The sequence below is a fragment of the Prionailurus bengalensis genome, chromosome B1, assembly GCF_016509475.1.
Source record: "Prionailurus bengalensis isolate Pbe53 chromosome B1, Fcat_Pben_1.1_paternal_pri, whole genome shotgun sequence".
In the NCBI taxonomy this organism is placed as follows: domain Eukaryota; kingdom Metazoa; phylum Chordata; class Mammalia; order Carnivora; family Felidae; genus Prionailurus; species Prionailurus bengalensis.
Genome location: NC_057344.1, coordinates 3,299,503 through 3,321,475, shown reverse-complemented (window position 1 = coordinate 3,321,475; position 21,973 = coordinate 3,299,503). Strand labels below are relative to the sequence as shown.

The window sequence follows — 21,973 nt, the reverse complement described above, 5'->3', positions numbered from 1 at the left end:
GAGGGAGATAGATATTCAGTGGGAAATGGCTTCTTTCTGAGAAGAAAAGTGAAATGGTATAAAGTGAGGGCACAATGCTTGGCCATCTGGAAGAAATAATCTATAACTACTTCTAATGTCTTGCCATACACTTTTTCCCTAAATGTTTTATCCAAAGGAGATGCTGGCATTTCAAATGGCATAAGCTAGTGTAATATATGGGAAGGGCAATGCAAGAGTTAACTAGATCATTTGGCGGCGGGGGGGGGGGGGGGGGCTTACTCTTTGGCTAGTTTTACCTCTCTGGCACTGAACTTAAAACATTCTGTGATTGGCTGGGGCGCCCGGGCGGCTCAGTCGGTTAAGTGTCTGACTTCAGTTCGGGTCATGATCTCACGGTGTATGGGTTCGAGCCCCGCGTCAGGCTGTGTGCTGACAGTTTGGATTGTGTCTTCCTCGCTGTCTGCCCCTCCCCCACTCGTGCTCTCTGTTTCTCAAGAAATGAGTAAACGTTAAAAAAAAAATCAAAAAAAAAAATCTGTGATTGACTTAAGGGTAATCGTGAAGGAGTAAAGAGGTATGGAAGGGGGAGGGAAGGTCTACAGCTCCCAGAAACTCATTACATCTCATTACATGTGCCCCCAAATCATGTCGGAGCACAGATCCTACAGTTTAAACTGGAGTGTGGAGTTGTTTGATTGTTATTTTCTCATTGTATGGGTGGGTTAGGAATGGTTATATTAGTCACATTTTTACTAAGATGGTCCTTAAAATGCACCATATGATATTAACACATAGTGTATGGTCCACAATTAAGGTGAGATAACACTTTTTAAATTGACAGTATTTCACTCATTGGATTATTTAACACTAACCTATTTACTGTGGATAATTGTAAATATACAGAAGAGTGGAGAGAGCTGTAAAGAGAACCGCTGTGTTCTCCATTCCGTCATTTGTATTTTATCTGTTCACCTTCTCACAGTCCCCCCTCCCCCCTCCAGGTATCTTAAAGCAAATACCATACATCACATTATTTTATTTGTAAATAGTTAACATATAGAAGTGTGTAGATAGGTAGATACATAGACAGTCTGGCATACCTTTTATATAAAGCATGAGGATAGTACACTTTTAAAACACCAAACAAAATTGAATTTATTAATTTCTTAATATGTTTATTTCTTCAGAGTTGTCCCAATTTATCTTTTTAAATTTTTTTAAATATTTATTTATTTTTGAGAGAGACAGACAGAGAGACAGAGACAGAGAGACACAGACAGAGCATGAGTGGGGGAGGGGCAAAGAGAGAGGGAGACACAGAATCTGAAGCAGGCTCCAGGCTCCGAGCTGTCAGCACAGAGCCCGACGTGGGGCTCAAATTCACAAACTGCAAGGTCATGATGTGAGCTGAAGTCAGACACTTAGCCAACTGAGCCACCCAGGCGCCCCCCCCCCCATTATCTTTAATCTGTGGTTTGTATAAATCAGGATCTCAAGTGTCTACACTCTGTATCTGATTACTGTGCATCGCCTGCTTAGGAATTTTAATCTCTTTTTCTCTCCTACATCTGTGCTCTTCTTAGTTTTTCCAGTACCCTTCACAAATTTTTAAAGGAGGGCTTTAGTTCAGAGACTGTTTCACATGGTTGATATTTTCAGTATCACAAGGATTATACCCCAGCCTTTTGTTTGTTTATTTCGTTCCTGTCTCTTTTTATTTTGCTTTTGGACCAATAAGCAGTTTTAGAACAACTTGAATAAAAATCCCCTTCACATTATATTTTTAAAACTCAGTTTGGGAGCTAACTTCAAGTTTAGTTATGCTATTTAGAAACGAGCTAATTGAGGGGCACCTGGGTGGCGCAGTCGGTTAAGCGTCCGACTTCAGCCAGGTCACGGTCTCTAGGTCCGTGAGTTTGAGCCCCGCGTCGGGCTCTGGGCTGATGGCTCAGAGCCTGGAGCCTGTTTCCGATTCTGTGTCTCCCTCTCTCTCTGCCCCTCCCCCGTTCATGCTCTGTCTCTCTCTGTCCCAAAAATAAATAAACGTTGAAAAAAAAAATTAAAAAAAAAAAAAGAAACGAGCTAATTGAAATAAACAGTATTAGTGAAGATTCTCTTATGAGCTGACTTGCGTTTCTGTTTACATCTGCATTGCTAATCTCTATATTTGTTTACTTTTTCTTTGGTGTTGTTTTCCTTGGTTTTCATTTTGTAATTAATAAACAGTTATTTAAGGAAAGTTTTAGGTCATGGAACAATTGTGTGGAAAAGTACAGAGAGTTCCCATGTCACCGCACCCCTACCTACCCCCAAACACACATGCAACCTCTTCCATCATTACCAGCCCTCTCTGGAGCGGTACTTTTGTTATAACTTACAAATCAACATGGCACCCCATTATCAACCCAAGTCCATAGTTTTTTGTTTGTTTGTTTGTTTGTTTTTTTAATTTATTTTTGAGATAGAGACAGAGCATGAGCAGGGGAGGGGCAGAGAGAGAGGGAGGGAGACACAGAATCTGAAGCAGGCTCCAGGCTGTGAGCTATCAGCACAGAGCCCGACACGGGGCTTGAACTCACAGACTGTGAGATCATGACCTGAACCGAAGTCGGATACCCAACCGACTGAGCCACCAGGCCCCCCCCCCCCCCAAGTCCATAGTTGACAGTACGGTTTACTCTTGGTGTTGTGTATGCTGTATATCTGAATAATGACAATGTCAAGTAGCCGCCACTATAGTTCATTCAGAATAGTTTCATTGCCATAAAAACTCCTGTTCTCCACTTGTTTATCCCTCCTCTCCCCACTAACCCCTGAAAAACACGGGTCCTTTTACTCGTTATATTTTTACCTTTTCTAGAATGTCATATAGTTGAAATCATACAGTATGTAGCCTTTTCAAATTGTCTCATTTCACTTGGCAACATGCAAGTTTTGCCCCTGTCTTTTCATGGCTTGATGGCTCATTTGTTTTTAGTGCTGAATAATATTCTCTTGTCTGAAATGACTACAGTTTATCCATCATCTTTTGAAGGACGTCTTCTTTCCTTCCAAGTTTTAGCAGTTATGAATAAAGTTGCTGCTAAAATCCACATGCAGGTTTTTGTGTGGACATGTTTTCAACTCCTTTGGGTAAATACTGAGGAGTGTGGTTGCTGGATCTTAGAATATGCTTGGTATTGTAAGATACAGCCCAAATGTCTTCCACAATGGCTGCGCCATTTTGCATTCCCAACAGTGAACAAGAGTTCTTGTTACTGTACATCCTCATTAGTATTAGGTGTTATGGGCATTCTGCATGTTGCTCGTTGTAATGGGCACATAATAGTATCTCGTTGTTTAATTGATATTTTCTTGGAGTGTCTTTTCCTATGCTTGTTTGCCACCTGTGTATCTTTGGTGAGATGCCAGTCCAGGGTTTTTGCTCATTTTAATTGGTTTGTCTGTTTTCTTATTGTTGAGTTTTAAGAGTCTTTGTATATTTTGAATAAAAGTTCTTCATCAGATATATATTTTGCAAATATTATCCTCCCATCTGTGGCTCGCCTTCTAATTCTTTTAACGTGTCACAGGGCAGAGGTTTTTAACTTTTATAAAGTCTACCTTCTCAACTTTTTTAATAGATCATACCAATATTGTTGCATTTAAAAAGTCATTGCAAGATGCAAGGTCTCTTAGATTTTCTCCTGTTGCCTTCTGGGTATTGTATACTTTTGCATATTACATTTAGGTCTGTAATCCATGTTGAGTTAATTTTTGCAAAGGATGTGGGATCTGTGTTTAGATTCAGTGTTTTCCGTGTGTACTTCTAGTTGTTGAGCACCGTCTGCTGAAATGTCTGTCTTTTCTGCATTGAATTGCCTCTGCTCCTTTGTCAAACAGAAATCAGTTGACTATATTTGTGGGTCTGTCTTGGGGCTCACTGTTCTGTTCCATTTTATCTGTCAGTTTGGCCAGTATGGAGCTGTCTTGATTACTATAGCTTTATAGTAATCTCCATTTTTATAGCATGTCAGAATCTGTACCATCCTACAGTTTCACCCAGAATGCTTAAAATATAAGTTTGCTCCTTAAATTGAGAAGTCTGGACCTAGGGACATCTTGTAGGAGTGATACTAAATTTCAATTCACTGAACAGTCTAGAATTTTTATGTTTTTTTCCAAGTGGGCTTTTTAAAAAAAACGTTTATTTTTTTCAGGGGCACCTGGGTGGCTCAGTCAGTTAAGTGTCTGACTTCGTCTCAGACCATGATGTCACAGTTTGTGAGTTCGAACCCTACATGGGGGTTCTGTGTTGATGGTGTAGAGCCTGCTTGGGATTCTCTCTCTCCCTGTCTCTCTCTGCCCCTCCTAGGCTCATGTGCATGTGTGCACTCTCTCTCAAAATAAATAAACTTAAAAAAAAATAAAGTGCTAAATGTTTATTTATTTTTATTTTTTTGAGAGAGAGAGAAAGAGAGAGGGAGGAGGGGAGCAGAGAGAGAAGGGGACAGAGGATCTGAAGTGGGCTTTGTACTAAAAGTAGAGAGAGCCTGATACAGAGTTCAGACTCACAACCGTGAGATCATGACCTGAGCTGAAGTCGGACACTCAGCCAACTGAGCCACCCAGGTACCCCCTGCCCTGGGGTCTTTTTTCCCCTACATCTCTCACTTTGTATATGATAATTATAGATGATTACTAATATTTATTAGGCACGTGTAAGAAAGTTTTACACATATTAGAAAAAATAGTTTTTATTATCCTTCTGAACAGTAATTATTATTGCCTTTTATGTGAAGGAACCAGGCTCCAAATTCACTTAGCAGATGCAAGGTCTAATATCTGTGTGTCAAGCACTTCTACAAAGTACATTATCCCCTTTTCGTAAGGATCACTAGATGACTAAACTTCCTACTGGCATTTATAAAAGATTTTTTTGAGACTTACCACATTTAAAATTGGTGCTTTTTATTTTGTTATATTCCATTTCAAAATAAGAGAGGCAGTATTTGTAATTTTGGATAAAAATGTGTTATTGTGTCCATTCACCATTCATGCAACACAAATTTATTCTGGCCAGTTTGTGTCCAGCACTCTTATGTACTTTAGTTGTATTTAAATACAAGGTATTGAAATACTTCAAAACAGTTCAAACAAACTCAGTGTTCAATGGCCTGAACACACTGAACATCTTTGTAAGCAAAAAGCAGCAGCAGCCCTGAGCAAAGAAATCACTAAAATTTGATCCTAAATTTTTTCATATTTAGAAGGGAGAAGTCTTTAAATTCAGATAATCAAAGAAAACAGGTGGAAGAGAAAGAAGAGAGAGAAGGTGGGGAATTGCTGAAAGCTGTTTGCTCAGCACCTTGGTGAGGGACACTCAGTCCTGATCATGGAGGACAGTTATGGACACGACGCCCGCACTGTCTTTTCCTCTCTTGAGAGATTTTAGTGGAGCAAAGATTAATTATTTTTACATGTAGAACTTTGCCATAACTCAGGGTCCCAGTATCTTCAAGAGAGCTGCTTGTTTCCAATGACCGTCAGCCATTAATTAGGGAAACAGGGCACAGGCAGTCACTGGCCTGTGGCTTTCAGAGCAAACTATAAACGGTGCTCTGTACTGGCTGGACTCACCTCAGAGACCGGTTTATTCAAAGTAGAAGAAAAATAGCATTTCCACTGAGAAGATCTGCAAGAAAATGGAGAAAATAAAATTGAGAAGAGTTATTTTTCGTATAGATTTCTCAGTAACGACTGTACTTTCATACTCTTAAAGGTCAGCTTCATGGCCTTAAATTAGAAATAGAGTGGATTTCCTTTTAGGTATGGCTTCCCTGTTCGCCCTACACTGAAATGATAAAGATATAGATGGTCTTATCCAGTCTATGAACAGGTGACTGTTTTCTTTCTCCTCTCATACATGGGGTCACCGCATACTTTCTTGTCCAAACCGGTGCTGTCCATAACACCAGCTCTAAATTGGGACCTTTCCTGGATGTAAGGTCCCCTGCACTGCACCAGAGGTGATTCAAGGAGAGAAGCAGGATTATGTCACATTTATGGTCATGGCTTTACATTTGTGTAGGATCCTGTATTTATTGGATGCGGACTGGGTATTTTATGTTGGATTCTGTAACGTGCTTCAGCATCACTCGTTACCCCCGCCCCCATTTCACTGTATCCTTCATGGCCTCGTATGTTTAAATGAACTTCTGTGTGGATATGGAACAGGCACTTGTTCAGGAATGTCTGGCTAGATCACCGCATGGAAGGAAGGAGGCCACAAGCTGATCCTCTGATTTATGTGGTTTCACTTCTCTATTTTGCAAAAGTGAAAACAAGCTTAGATGTCTTGAGGTCCTTCCCTGAGGTCACGCTGCTGCCTGTGAACGACAGATCTTTCAACGGCACCTTCTCAGCCTGTACCCAGACTGCTGGCGTTATCTATGATGCCAAGAACTCGATGGATGAGCCATACTCTGATTTTACAGACAGCCCAAGCTTAGCATCACGTGATGATTTGATGATATGTAGAACAGTTCTAAGGAATTTCTACAGTCAAAAAAAACAATTACGCTGCCGAGTCCTTAAATTAAACATAGTGCATGAAGTTAGCCCTAAGGCAACTTTATTTTGTAGCCATCCTTTGGGGAAAAAAGAAAAAAAAAAAAGATTAATGGATTCACTTTTCCAAGTCAGGATCTGATTATATCAATGTTTTACTCCAAAACAGTAGAATCAAAATAGTGATTCCCAAAGTCCACCATTATTTTTCTATAATGAAACCAGAAAATTGATATATAGTCAATATATCTCTTATTTTTTTACTTCAAGAAGTAGGCCTAAATTATGTTGATCTTTATGTTGATACATGTATATATTGTGAAATAATTACTATAATAAGGTTATAGTTAATGCCTTCGTCACCTCACATAATTACCTTTTTTTTTTTTTGTGGGGGAGAATGGTGAGAACATTTAAGATCTATTTTCTTAGCAATTTTCAAGAATATAATCCAGTACTGTTAACTATCCATTTCATACATTAGCTTCCCAGAACCTGTTCATCCTATAGCTGAACGTTTGCACCTTCTGACCCAGTCTTTCTGGGACTTTTTCCCCCACCCCTTTTCCCTGGTGATCATCATTCCGCTCTGTTCTATGAGTTAAGCTGTTTTAGTTTCCCTGTATAAGTGAAACTGTACCGTAGTTTTCTTTCTCTGTCTGACTGGTTTCACTCAAGCATAATGCCCTTGAGGTCCGTCCATGTCGTTGCAAATGGTAGGATCTCCTTCTTACTCATGGCTGAGTGATATTCCACTGTAAATATAAACCCCAGCTTCTTTGTCCACGTGTCCATTGACGGACACGCGGGTTGTTTCTGTTTCTTGGCTTTTGTAAGTAGGACTGCAGCGAACACTGGAGTGCAGATATCCCTTTAGATAGTGGTGCCGTTTCCCTTGGATGTATACTCAGAATGGGATCGTCTAATCATATGGTTGTGTTCTTAATTGTCTTGAGGAACCTCCATAAAACAGTATGGAGGTCAACCATATGTTGACCGTTCTAAGTGGAGCTTGTCTGAATCTTGAAATGTTGGTTCCAAAATGAACTTATTGCTGCACTTTATTCCAGAGACAGCTTAAGGGGTAAAATGTGGCCATGTTATGCTACAGATTCAAATAGAAAATTTAGAACTGCATAACGTACATAGAAATGGTGAATATAATAACTGCTTTGATGGAAATACTACAGCATTTGGAATATTATCTGTGGCGTTCAGAATAAGGGTGACTCTGCCTAGCTGCAATAATGTGATGACGATTTTACCTTCTGTATTATTATCCCAAGTTGGGTTCCCAGGAGAACAAGGTACAGGGATAGGACGGTGCAGTCTGACTTGGATGGCACGTACAGAAGATAAAATGTGTGCGCATCATTGGCAAGCAAAGACAAATCCCACAATCTGCATATAAATAGGAATGTTAAGTACCAAAGAATAATTCAGATGAAAAAAATACTTGAAGTTGCTGATTTTCCATATTTAGAACAAGCCATCATGAAATTAAAATAGAGAAAACTTTATCCATTTGGTGTTAATCTGTTAATTCAAACATGTTCTCATGAGTTTAGGTCATGCTTTTCCTCCACATCAACCAAGAACTTCACATCATCCCAAATTTTCTAAAACTTAATATTCTGAGACACATTTTAAATAAATAATAACATTAAATAGAACCAAGACTACTAGCCTGCCATTCATGAATATCCCTTATGTCTTAAAAATTCTGGCCAAATATTTTGATAACGAGGTAAAACAAAGCCGATACGGTTTTACTGGGGAGCCGTGAATTCGAAATCTGAAGACCCAGGTTTGAATCTAAACCACTAGTTGCAAGGACTCTGGCAAATCGTTGAACTGCTTTGTCTCAACTCCTTCACGTGGAAAAGGGATGATAACTCCACAAAATAATTATAGGAATTAAATTGAAAGAATATGGAAATGTTCTCAGTAGAAGAAAGACCAGGCACAAAAACGATACTCCGAAAAGTGCTTTAAAGCTATTTCATTTTTTTCCCACTAAAACTAATCCCTCACCACGGCGCCGAAGTGCCCCCAGTGTGGGAGAGTGCTGAGAGCGCATGTGGCGCTGCTCCAGAAATGGTGGGGTTGTAATTCTGAATTCCCCTTAGGCAGATAGTTTCACACCATCGTGTGTAATTGCTTTAGCAGAGAAGCTGTGACCACACGGTGCCCAGAAGAAATAGCTTATTGGTGATTTTGTGGAAGATTGGTTGTGAGACAAAATGAAAGAGGTCTGTCTGCGCTGGTCCTTCCTCACCAGGGACACAAGTTCATCCCCTGGGTCACCAGCGTCAAATGGTCACAAAGTGCTTCACAAAGAGGTACACACCCAGTGGAGAGTTTTATTTGATGTATTGATCCAACTTTCCTGTCTCTCCAATCCATTCCCCTCTTTTTTGGTCCCATAGAGAGTTTTTTGGGGAGATGCCATTTGATGATGGCATAAAAATAAGGGATTGGAGGAGCACCTGGGTGGCTCAGTGCATTAAGCATCCTGCTTCAGCTCAGGTCACGATCTCACGGTTCATGAGTTTGAGCACCCCCCCCCCCCCCCCCCCCCCCCCCGCGTTGGGCTCTGTGCTGACAGCTGGGAGCCTGGAGCCTGCTTCGGATTCTGGGTCTCCCTCTTTCTCTGCCTCTCCCCCACTTGTGCTCTTTCTCTCTCAAAAATAAATAAATGTAGTTAAAAAGTTTTAAAATAATAAGGGATTGGATAAAGCAAGGTTGTTCTGAGTTAGAGAATTTAATGGAAATACTGAGTTTTGCATGATCCGGTAGTTTAAGAAATATGCATATATTATATGAATAGAGGTTCACATTTCAGTTTGACAAAGATCAGTGCTGTTTTTATTAGGACAGACTTCCACAACACACAGGTGGATGTTCCCCGGCCTGGCCCCCAGACCCCCAGGTGATAGAATCCCTTTTGTGTAAACAGCAGGAGGTTCCGCTTGGGAAGATGTTTCTAAGCAGAGGTGGCCCAACAGTCTCCAGCTTGCTTTAGTCAGGGGCATCTCCAAAGCATCCGCTGCTACTTCCTGAGCCTGGTCGCCACGGTGACGCTGGGGCAGTGCCTGAACTTCCTTCTCCTGGGTCTTGGCTGGAGCTCAGATGGGTGCACTGCCCTCTGCCCTCCAACTCCTATTATAGGATCCTTGACAGTTTTTATTTGTTTTACACTGGTCTTGGGCAGGGTGTGTGTGTCGGGGGCGGGGGGGGGGTACATAATTGTGTATCTTTGCAAGAATCCCTCGAAAAAAGCCCTAGATGATTACTAAGTCTCTTTATTACATGAATAATTAGCTTAAAAGATAACTTTTCTGGGGGAGGAATATTAGATGCACACTGTTAATCTTATACTTTTAAAGAGTGATTTTCTTATGTTTATTTGTATGGCATTTATGTACCCATTTTGGTTATCTCACGGTTGATGGAAATGTATTCTCACTTTTAGGATATTGATTTTGATTAATGTACCATCCCCAAGTATAGGTACCTAATCCCACGACTTGTGGCCTGACCCAACCTCCTCAGGAAGCAGATTCCCTACATAGTGCACGATGTGAGTTATTTGGGGGGGGGGGGGGGGGGGTGTTTGTCCCATTAGTATATATTTAAATCCATGGGCTTCTGAGATAAAAGTTTTGCAAACACTTTATGAAATTTGATGTAATATAAAATGAAATAACTTCTGTATGGCTAACGTTAGCATATATTGAGTGCCTAGGATGTGCCAAGCGTGTTGGGTAGAGCGTTGGTTTTTATCTATTCTAACAACAAACCTGCCTCACAGACCTAACCCTTCAGGAAAGAACATTAAGTTAACTGACTTGCCCCAGGGTAACATAGCTGGTAAGTGCTTCGGGCCAAGGATCAAAACATCATCCTCTGACTCTGCAGCTGCTGTTTATTTCAATACATAATGCAGTGTAGATAAAGGAGGAAAACACTATAAAATCTAGCAGAAGGAAATAAATGAGTTATTTCAGGTGTAGCTACGGCAAAAGGGAAAATGAAATGTGTCATCGTGAATGTGTGAAAACAAGCATTCAGAATCATCCAGACAAACTTTTTTTTAGAGCTCAAACCTAATTTACTTCCTGGTTTCTCCAGCTATATCAGAATATATAAATATATTAAGAGATACAGGTGCTAATCAAATGAATATTCCTTATGTCTATATTTGTCACCAGTGATAAAACGCTGAAGTCAGAGTGGGGGTAGATGATTACCCTGTCTATTTAGGGAAGTTGGCAGGCAGTGGGCCTGAGGGAATAACGGTCCCTGACTTTACTTCCAGCGACGGGTCACTGAGAGAGAACAGGCTCACGTAACGAAAGGTCGCGTTAGACCAGCCACATGCGAAAACACTGCTGTCTTAGACAGCTTGGGCCGCTTTAATAAAGCACCATCAACTGGTGGCTTAAGCAACAGGCGTTCATTTCTTACTGTTCTGCCGGCAGGGAAATCCTACATCAAGGTGCTGGCAGATTCAGTTCCTGGCAAGGGCTGTCTCTCTTGACTTCGGTGGCAGCCTTGTCACCGTCTCCCCAGGCAGTGAGGTGAGAGGGCTGTGGCCTGTCCGTCTTCTTGTGGGGACACTAATCTCAATACGGGCCGCATCCTCGCGACCTCATCCAACCCTGCTGCACCTCCAAATCACGCTGGAGCTTAGGGCTTCGACATGTCAATTTGTGGACGTGCAGACGTTGAGGCCATGGCACCACCTCCTCTTGGCTTCGTGGTCTTTCCGCCCAAGTCTCCATTTGAACAGAGAAAGCAAAGAAAATAGCGCCCGAACTCGACCATTATTGAGTACCTCTGGGGGATACAGGCAAGGGTGGTGTGTATAGCCTGCAAAGACGTGTCAAATGGTGTCATTTCCCCGAGGAGTGAGGGAGCCAGACCCAGGCCAGGTCGAGGCTGTGCCATGGGTCCTGTGGTGGCCGGAGGCAGCGGTCCGTCCTTGCGCCTTGCTTGGGGGAGGAGGGAGAAGGGAGCCCGCTGCAGAAGCTCGTGGAGAACACCGCGCTGGGACAGACCCCGGGCAGGCCGCGAGGAGAGGCGGCGGTGTGTCTTCCACGAGGCGGTTCGCGGCAGAAGGTGTCTCCCAAGTGACAGAAAGACAGGCGTCTTCGGCACGCCTGCATCCCCCCGGGCGTCGAGAACCTTCTGTGTAGACTTTCTTAACCCTTAGGATTCTGGCCTGTTTCCGTTTCCTGCCTGCACAGCCTTGAGAGGTCAAGCACTGCATGCCTTCGCTCTCTTTGAGGTTGTAAAAACGGGCTCCCTGTCGATTGGCCTTACAACAGTCCTTTCCCACTCTCCTGGCCTGTGAGGTGTCCTGGGAACTTCACCCTTGTTTTGGAATCAGTTCCGCCTCTTTGGGAACCTTGTTTACCTTTCAGTTTCAGAAGATTAACACTATGAAGAATGGCCAGGGCTGCTGAGCCAGCAGGACTGGGGCTCCGTCCCTGCCTCCTTCCCTGCTGGCTGTATGCCCAGCACCGGCGAATCTTCTCCACTCTGTTTCCTTATCCGTGAAGTGGGAATAACACTACTGAATATCTGCAGTTACTATGGCATTAAGTAAGACACTGTTTTGACAATACTTAGCCTAGTGCCGGACACATAGTAAGCATTTAATTAGTAATAGTATTACATTAGCCTGTGAATCACGTACACTGCCGGGTATATTTAACACTAATCTTTATTTTTTGCTGTTTATAATATCATAATGGTAATAGCCATGACAGCATCTTCTATTTAAAAATCTCTGATTTCATACAGACCTGCTTAGAAAGTGATAGCTTCTCCTCAGCTGGTGTCAATCTCTTAACCTACTGCATAATATAGGGTATTTTACATCCTATTCAAAGAATGGTATCTATATCCACATTCAGAGAATGTGGCATTTTTGTTGAATTATCAGCTTGCTATAAATTAACATGGGTTACACATAACTAGCAGAATGAAGCCAACCATATTACAGTCTGACTTGACATTATTGAAGACTTAAAGACACTTCAGGGTCGTATATTGTGTCAGAATCTTCATTATGAATGCCAGGCAATATGACACAATGGCAGCGTGAAGACTCCCTGATGACAGCATGGGCCACACCCATGGCTACTGCCCATGTTTGTGCCTTTATTCTCAGGAGAATAGCTCCAATTTCCTTGCAGACTAAAATCCAATACTCCTATTATGCAGCAGGCTGGCTGATTGGGTGTAAGTTAAAAATAACTCACCATAAATGCTTTATGTATAAGTTGGCTGTGCCCCCTAGGTCGAGAGAGCTCAGTTATTCAAGTTAAAATTAACTTCTGAATCAAGTATGTGCATACTGAGAGGGCAGGCTCTTTGTGAAATATCGAAGATGTGAATGCTTTTCCTGTAAAATGTTTGTGAACGTTGCAGTTGGGTCGGTTGTTAAACAAGTGCCTGCTTGTCATGAGGCAGGAGCCAAGTTGTGCCTGGAGAATAAGGAGAGATGATGCTACTTCTTCAAATGCTTTCATCCCATATTCTTGCTGAGTAATTGTCTTATACTCAGTCATGAAATTGTGTCTCCCTTGTTCAGCCCCTGCCTCATTTTCAGTGCACCTGTTAGGCTGGATTATAGAGGATACAGACTTGGCATGGAGAAAGGCATTCAGTGGAAATGCGCGTAGGAATATTTATTCTGGCTCGGATACACATGACCTGTGTGACTGAATGGTTATCTTCTCTCTATCTGAGGCTTTCCAGGCAAGAGTCAAAAGCCTGTTTGTCTAATAGTGCAAGAATTTTCTTTAATCTCTTCCTTCTCTATACTAATTAATTGATGCATTTACTGTGAATTCAGTAAATACTTACTGAAAGTCTACAAAACAGTATACTGTTAAAGCTCACACTCTAGAGGGAAAGAAAACTAATCATTAAATAAATAAGTAAATAAAAACATGATGTGTGTTTGTTAGAATTACAAGGAGGTATAAGAATAAACAGGGAAAAGAAATCATGGACTCGCTTTGGGGTGGGGAGTTTAGAGAAAGCTCTGTAATAATGAAGCCCATGGATTGGTCCCAGAAAGTGGAGTGGGGGCTTTCTGTAAGTCTCTTATATTCAGTGATGTGCTGGTAAATGTTTACCAGTCAGTTATGTGAGGGGCAGAGCCTGATTTATAACCTTCTCCAGTCTGCCTGGTCAGACATTTCCACGTTGGCCAGTTTCTAGCTGTCAACCTGATGTCACTGGGTAGCCAAATGAAGTACAAGTCCCTATTGTGGTATTTCCACCAGACAAATACTAGCCTCAAGCGTTCATATAAAGGCCAAATACAGTACAGTAATTAGGAATTTATGAGATCTACAGCTGTTTTAATGTAATGGATTTAATTTTAAGTTGATATAATTTAACCAGTCAAGGGCTATGTTTAACAATCCATCATCTTGCAAACTTTCTCAACATTTAACATTTGCCTCTCATACTCTAGTCTAGACATACCCCTGATTTTTTTCATACTCTTTCTGAGATGTGGTAAGCAGAACATAAGGGCATATCCTGAATGCTGACACATGCTACCACATGTAAAATGAGTAAGATAATTATTGATCAGTCATTTGGGGCAAAAACTGTCAGAAAGACCTTAAGATTCTCAGCTGATTTCTTGAGTTATGGTTTGGAGTCCTTCAGTTTGATGTTTAGATTCTTTAAACGGTATGAACTTTATGAAAATCATATGGATGCATCAGACTCTTTTCTGTTAACTTCTACAAAGTTAAAATTGCACAATCTCTGTCCTTAGAAATATTTCATTCTAGATAAGAAGACTTCAGTGTGTATTTATTTTTGAGAGACAGAGAGTGAGAGGGAGGGGCAGAGAGGGAGGGAGACAGAGGATCTGAAGCAGGCTCTGTGCTGACAGCGCAGATCCTGTCACAGGGCTTGAACTCACGAATCCTGAAGTCATGACCTGAGCCGAAGTTGGATGCTTAACCCACTGAGTCACCCAGGCGCCTCTCTAAGATAAGATTAAAAAAAAAGAAAGAAAAGAAAAGAAAAAGAAAGAAAAACGTAGACATTTGCAAGATCTCTAAGACTATATCATACTATGGAATGATCATACTATGTATGGAAACATGTATGTATGGAAAACTACATACTATGGAATGGTATACTTTGAAAGGAATGAGAGGTGTTTACTTTTCTTCATTTCCTTCATGTGTTGTTTAACCTTTTGTAATTTTGCTTTTGAATTATTTTAGTTTCATTAACATCGTCCACATAATGAAAATAAAACTGTCCCGTCATAAACACTCTGGTGTGATTCACACCATGAGAAAAAGATAGAAATAAACCACTTATATGCATTGAAAACTTTGTTGAGGATACATAAAATAAAAATTTACAATTTTAAAAACACCACACAAAGAAAAGAAAAAACAGGTCGAGATGCTTTATAAATGACCGTGGCGGGAATAGAGCGTCCCTGTGCCAGTTGGCTGTGTGTCACAGCTGCCCATCTACAAGGGTCGGCCATGTCTTCCGACATGTAGGAGGTTGTGCGTAAAATACAATCCAGAAGCGTTAGACGCATTTGTGTATGTGGGAAGCTTTGAGAAAAGATTTGAAAAAAACGGGCTTCCCTCCACTTGATCTTACTTTGTCCGAACCCCGTTGAAAATCCAGTCCTTTGTGTGAGGTGACTCCTCAGGTCCCGGCTCCTGAAGTGGGTGCGGAAGAAGGTTAGTGTGGTGATGATGGTGGTGATGATGATGGTGCTTACTGCCATCGTCACATTCATCTGAATTCACTGAGCAGCAAGTTGTCCCTGGCAGTTGAGAGCGTGCTAGAAGTGAGGGGAGGCTCAGTGAAATTGTGCGCAGAGCAGGGAGGGAGCGGGGCGCCTGGCACGGCTGTCGCTGCCTGGGGCACTGGGCCTGGCCTGATCGAAACACGTTTCTTGTAAATGAAGCACCTGATACGATTTTGATTTGGGAAACTATGTGAGTGCATCAATTTTGGCTTCAAAATGAAAACAAAAAGTAAATCGAATCTCACTGTGCTTTGGAGGAAAATGCTAGCTATAAACAAAGGATCATAAAACTAGAATTTTAAAGGAATTTAAACTACTCAATCTGATGAAATCAAAATCCTAAGAGGGCTTTGAAAGCTGATTCCTACCACCAGTTACGAAGCCTAAAATCTCCATAAAATTCAGAACCAAATAGTACCTGAGATTTTTGCAAAGAGCTTTCGTGCCTACAACACCTTGGCATCCCAGAAAGGTTGCCATGTAGGCAGGGCAGACAGTATTGTTACTTCCTTTTCATCCAGAGTCACGCGGGCTTGGGGATTTCAAGCAGGTTTATTCCCCCGGACGTTGACGTATTTTGCCAGCAAATATCCACTGGGTGCCTTCAGTATTTTTGTTGTTCTGAAATGTGTGGATGAACCTCCGATATTACACAGCTTATTTCTGGTGGGTGGAGTGCCAATAAACAAATGTACAAAAGCCAAGTAATAATAAATACAGAGATCAGAAGATAGAAAATGACGGTGGAAAATTTTGCACGTTATGTTGGTCAAGGAAGGCACCTCCAGTAAACCAGCTTTTGCAGAGGCTGGCAGACAGAGAAGGCTTGAGCCCAGAAAAGATGAGCTTTCCAGGCACATGTTGACACCTGGTTGGTCTCTTCCAAAGACACCCAGAAGGTCAGTGGGGACCAAGCATCATGAGGAGGGAGGTAATGACTGGAGGAAGCAGAGGGGGGGTTTAGGTGGTAGGCTGGCAGGTGACACAGGGCTACTGGCCGTGGATTTTATTCTACGTGATGTAGTAAGTCACTGAGGTATATTTATTGGGGCAGCCAGCCTCATCTTGCTTAGGTTTTAGAAACATCACAGACAGTGCTTCTGGGACGGTAGATTCTTCCAGGAGAACAGTAGAAGCAGAGAGACCAGATAGGAGGCTGCTTTAGAGTCGCAGATGAGAGACAAGGGTGGGCACGCAGGTGAGGATGATGAAGGTGAATCAGGCAGCTTCCACATCATGGGGCAAGTCCTTGATTTCAAGGGTCTGTCCTTTGTGGTACAACCACAACCAAGCAGGAGTACCTTCTGTTTTCATGTCTTTGGGTAGCTGTTTAACATACCAGCGTATGTATGCCCCCACATGTCAGGAGAGGAGGAAGAAGGTCATACTCGATGATCACCCAGATGCCTTCTGTTGATGGTCTGATGCCAGTGTCCTTTCCTCTGAATTGGCCAGAGTGGCAGCTGGAAGTTTTGTGATGGATTAAGTGAGCTTCTGATTATGTGCCGCGTCCTTGCCTTCCTCTTTTGCCCAGTTCCTAGTGCAGGAACTCGCTGAGGACAGGTGCTTAGTGAATACCTGTTGGGTGAATAAGTGATACAAAAAATTGGTGAGTCAGTGAATAAGTGATGTTTCTACCATGTCATGATTTTTGCGTCACTGAATTTCGTCATTCAAATGATCTTCCCCTCTGCCTCCTGAAAACTCAAATTTCCTCTGCTCAAGACTCAGTACCCTGGGACTGACATTGCCAGTATTATTTGGGGAAAACCATCGGTTGAATGAATGAGCGGATGGAAGTACGAGTAAGTCTTCTACCAAAGGGCATCTGGCAACCCTCTGCCCTGGCCAGCCCAAGAAGAGGAAGCTGTGGTCAGCCAGGCCCTCCCAACTGAGAAGGGCTCTGAAAATTGGGGCCAGGAGGAAGGTCACTGGCCATCCAGTGAGGCAGAGTGAGGGAGAAGAGGACACAGAGGACAGGGTTTACATCAAGTTGTGTAATATGTGGTCTTAAATCTTAGGGTGTTTTCTTTTTAATTTTTAATTTATATGAAAGTATATTTTCCTTTTCTCTCACCATTCTGACTTTGAGGAATAATTGCCATTTTTTTCTGTAGAAAATGGCTTCCACAAACATATATCCAGCAGGGTAAGTCCTTGGTCTTTGAAGACAGATTATGGTCAACTCCGGAAGATGAATTAAGTTTAATGAAACATTTTCAGTGAGAGTCCGTGCTGGTCTGTTTAATTATTGTTCCCTGTCCCCACCTGCTTATATCATGCCTCTTAAAGAGCTGTGGTGGAGAGGACGTACGATTCATTTCATCATTATGATTAAGGTTTGTAGCCATCAGAGCAGTAAGGCTATGACGCCTGCAGGTCTGTGATGTGCCCAGGGGTTTCTCTTCCCAGGACTACAAAGGCTGTTTGCTCCGTAGGGGGTGCTCTTCAGAAGCCCTCCTTTCCTTTATTACGAACAACTGCTGATCCCCTGAGGCTCAGTTCACATATCACCTTGTCCCGAAAGCCCTGTCTTACCCCCATCAGAGTTAAGGGTCTGGTTTCCAGAACAAGCCACCCCTGTCTCCCGTCCACTCCTCTCATCCTCCCTGACCTCATCCCCAGCACCTCCCCTCTCCCACTGGGCTCCAGCCATACTAGCCACCCTGGGACACCCTACACCAGATGGCACCCTACTACCCCTCACTCTCCTCTCATCCATGCTTTATTTTTCTTGCACCACAGATCACTCGACAGATCATGGAATACATTAATACGCATCAGTGGAAGACCTAATCTGTCTCTATTTCTAATCCGCTTCTTGATCTGTCTCCTCACCAGAACGTGTGTGCACGGAACAGCCCCTTCTTGCATACCGTGCAACAGACTGCTGTTTCCCAATGTCTGCTCTGCAGGATTGCCTAGCTCGTGCCAGTCGCTCAATAATTATTTCAAGAATGAAGATACGAATTGATCTGCGCACCTTCGGGAAAGCGTGTCTGTGGGCTATAGGTTAAGTTCTTGTGATTGGACCCTTAACATTCATTTGCCTGTTTTTTACCCCTAGGAAAGCACTTGGAATGTAGCAGGCATTCAAGAACTGCTTGTTGAATGAATACACATACTGGGCACTCTGGCCATACATACGTTAATAGCAACAACTAATCATGATTTAGTATCTTTATCAAATCACATTATGAGTCATTTATTGAAATACCGAAGTGGGCCCCAGCATTAACTTCCAAGTAGCCAGGTATTTATATCTGTACATATGCTTCACGTCAGTTCTTCTGAGCTTGAGAGAGATGGGGGACGGGGTGATGGTAAAGGAAGTGTAAGGAATAGGAAGGGGGGCTCTTTCCAGTGTGGATCCAACAGAGACTGAAACAAATCGTCAGAACCTAGCAGTGAACTCAGGGATTGAATGAGAGGCTGGGTCTGTGTCTCTGCAAAGCATTCCTAGGGCTGCTCTGAGGACCAGTCTGGGCTTCCATCTGCTTCCCTCCGCGAGTACTTTACTATATTTGGGTGCTCATTTCACTTCATTTCGGGTAACATCTCGGTTCTGCGTGCCTGGAGACACGTCACCGTGTGTTCATCCCATCTAAGTGCAGTTTTTCAATATTTTACCCAGGAGGTACTTAGAACCCCACGGAGCCAACTCCGTGGTTAGGATTAGGTTGATAACAGAGAATCAAAATCCTGATTATTTTCCTGACAAGTTATACATTATTCGGTGAAAAAAATACCTCCGTTCAAGATGTACAAAACCTAATATTGTAGGAGTAGTTTTCACTGTGTCGCTTAATATTCAAGTTGTAAAATTCTTTTTTTTTTTTTTTAAATTTTTTTTTTCAACGTTTATTTATTCTTGGGACAGAGAGAGACAGAGCATGAATGGGGGAGGGGTAGAGAGAGAGGGAGACACAGAATCGGAAACAGGCTCCAGGCTCCGAGCCATCAGCCCAGAGCCCGACGCGGGGCTCAAACTCGCGGACCGCGAGATCGTGACCTGGCTGAAGCTGGACGCTTACCCGACTGCGCCACCCAGGCGCCCCGAGATGTAAAATTCCTGATGAAATAGAAAATCCATGTTACAAGGGTTGTTAACCCTGAAGTTGTATACATTCCTTGGGTATCATTTAAAAATCGTTTAGGTGGGTGGCTGTGTGTGTGTGTGTGTGTAGTAGATACCTCAAATATCTTTAAAATGATGAGTTGAATTCTTTGACGCACAGGTAGACAAAGGACAACCCTAATGAAATGTATTATTTTCATGGAATTTCAGTCATTGAAATTCAGTCTGTAGAGTCTTTGGTGTGTTTTGTCAATAATGGATTTAACTGTTTTAATCCTGACCCTCTTGATAATCTCTGTGGAGAGTTCTAACAGCATTTGAGTGCGTTCCCTATTTTAAATGTTAATCTGGACATCTTAATTAGGGATCTGCCTTCGACACCATGATGAGATAAAACGTCAGCCGTTTATGGCTTCTGGGGATAAGGGAAAGGAGAGAAAATGCTCCTGGGTTTTACGCTGTCACTGAAATGGTGTGGTGACACATAAAATGATGCAAGGCAGGTGGGAAGCCAGACGTCTCATCCTGCTTGCGTTGTCCTTGTGGGGAAAAAAGGGATGCCATTGACATTCCATCAGTAGGAAATTCCCGTGGGATATTTCATAGATCCTGTGCGTGTTGACACTTACCAGTTTCCGTTTTGTCCAAAATAACACGGTTTGGGAACGGAGTTGATTCAGGTGACTAGGGCAGAAAACCCTCCGTGGCCTAACAACAAACATTGTGATTTTGAGATAAAAACTTGAGGTCGCCTCACTCGTCTGACTGTTGGAGATTTACACTCAGCTTCAGGGAAGTTGGAACAAGGCTTCTGTCTCTTGGGCTATCAAATATGTGTCTCAGTGTCATCCTTTTCCTGGGTCTTCCTTCTCCACGTGCCCTGTCACTCGTCCCACAGAACTTCCACTTAAATGTCTCATTGTCAAGTCAAACCTGTCGTGTCCCGGGCTGAATGCATGACCCTCAGCTTTGACAAAGCTCTTCTCTTCTCCAGACCTCCTGGTCTGCCAATAGTAGCGCTCTGTCTCGCTCTCGTGGAGAAAGCCCCCGTTAATCTTCTTTCACCGAGCCGTTCCTTCCTCTGTGTTCACGACAAAAGCGTACCAGCCTCTCTTCCTGGCCTCTTGTCTTCCTTCTCTTCTAAGGATGCGGCTCTTCTTAGCTCTTGTCACCCACATGTCTGGGGGTGTTACCCTTGCTCGCGGCTGTTTCCTGTTGCCCACACCTCTTTCTTTATCGCTGCCGCCAACAAATAAAGTGGATCCTTGACCTTCATATATTCAAGTCAGAGAGAGGTGGAGAGAAAGAGAGACACAGAGAGAGCATTTAAACAGCACCGACAGTTTTAAAACGTAGGCGGCACAGGCTGTTTGACTGCATAGGCATATGCCTGAGCAAACAGGAGAAGATACGAGTCTCCCACTCTCTTGGGTGATCATAGTCGATCAGGCTGTGCTTCCTAAACTCGCTGTTTCTTCCAGGCTGATCACGACCGTGTACCGTCCTTTGCTGCATGAACTGCCTTCAGCGCCACACTCTCGCTGTGTGTGTGACACATCACCGCATTCAACGTAAATGTCTCGTTTAGCACGTTGTCCCTTGTTTAAACCCAGCCACAAAACAGCTCTTTCTCGGATTTTCAACAACATGGGATAAAAACTCTTCTGCTCGTCTCTGTGGTGGGCTTCATGGCTCCTCCCTCCCGCAGCCCCCGGCCACACATTCCCCTCGCGCCGTTCTCCGTCGCCGTGGGGCTGCCGTCTTCTCGCCTCTGTATCTGCAGACCTTCCGCATCTCTCGGCCCCCCGCCCCGTCCGCAGGGTTGCTTACTGCGCGAAGCCCGCTTCCTCCTGTGCCAGCCCCCCTAGCCGTCGTGGTGGCCGCAAGCACACACATGCCCCCCTGCTGGCTCCGCGGCCTCCCGTCACTCCCCTCTGCTCCACGCAGCCGCTCTTACGTGGGCCACCTCGTGGAGCTTGTGTGAGTCAGAAGGAGACTTGCGTACAAAACACGTCACCCTGGACTCTAAGCAAGTGACTTTAAGCCCTGGTCCTATCAGCACGAGCTAAGAAACAGCCACCGGACCCGCACCTCAGTTGGCAGGTGCATTTCTGACCCACGTGTTTGCCGGGATGATCTGACAACCTCGGCGAGACTGTTCCTCGCCTGTGTATCACTCGCTCTGTGCCAGGCACTGTGATGATCAGCGATAGGTTTAATCCTCTCAGTAATCCCGGGAGGGGAGTGTTAGAGCCATTCCCATGGCGCACACGGGTCACAGGGAAACACGGAGGTAGAGGAGATCCCGGGGATAGGTGAGCCGCCAAAGAAGATTCGGTCTCACGATCAAATCAAGCGACGCACACGACAGTATTTTACAACCTGTGAAATGTCAGGCACGTACCCCGTTAGTACGCCTCGTGTGGGGGGCACCCGGCCGAGCCCATGGTCAGCACTGGACACACTTGATGGCTGGGGACACGTTGTTCACCGTGAGCGACGTGTGAGCTGCTGTTTGTGCAGGTTTCCAGGGGTGGGTCTTC

The 21,973-nt window shown here is 43.4% G+C and overlaps 1 protein-coding gene across 2 annotated transcripts in view; it reads left to right on the top strand.

Moving 5' to 3' along the window:
• CSMD1 (CUB and Sushi multiple domains 1) overlaps positions 1-21,973 on the top strand; it is a 2,022,422-nt gene that overhangs the window by 1,356,155 nt on the left and 644,294 nt on the right. The window lies entirely within an intron of this gene.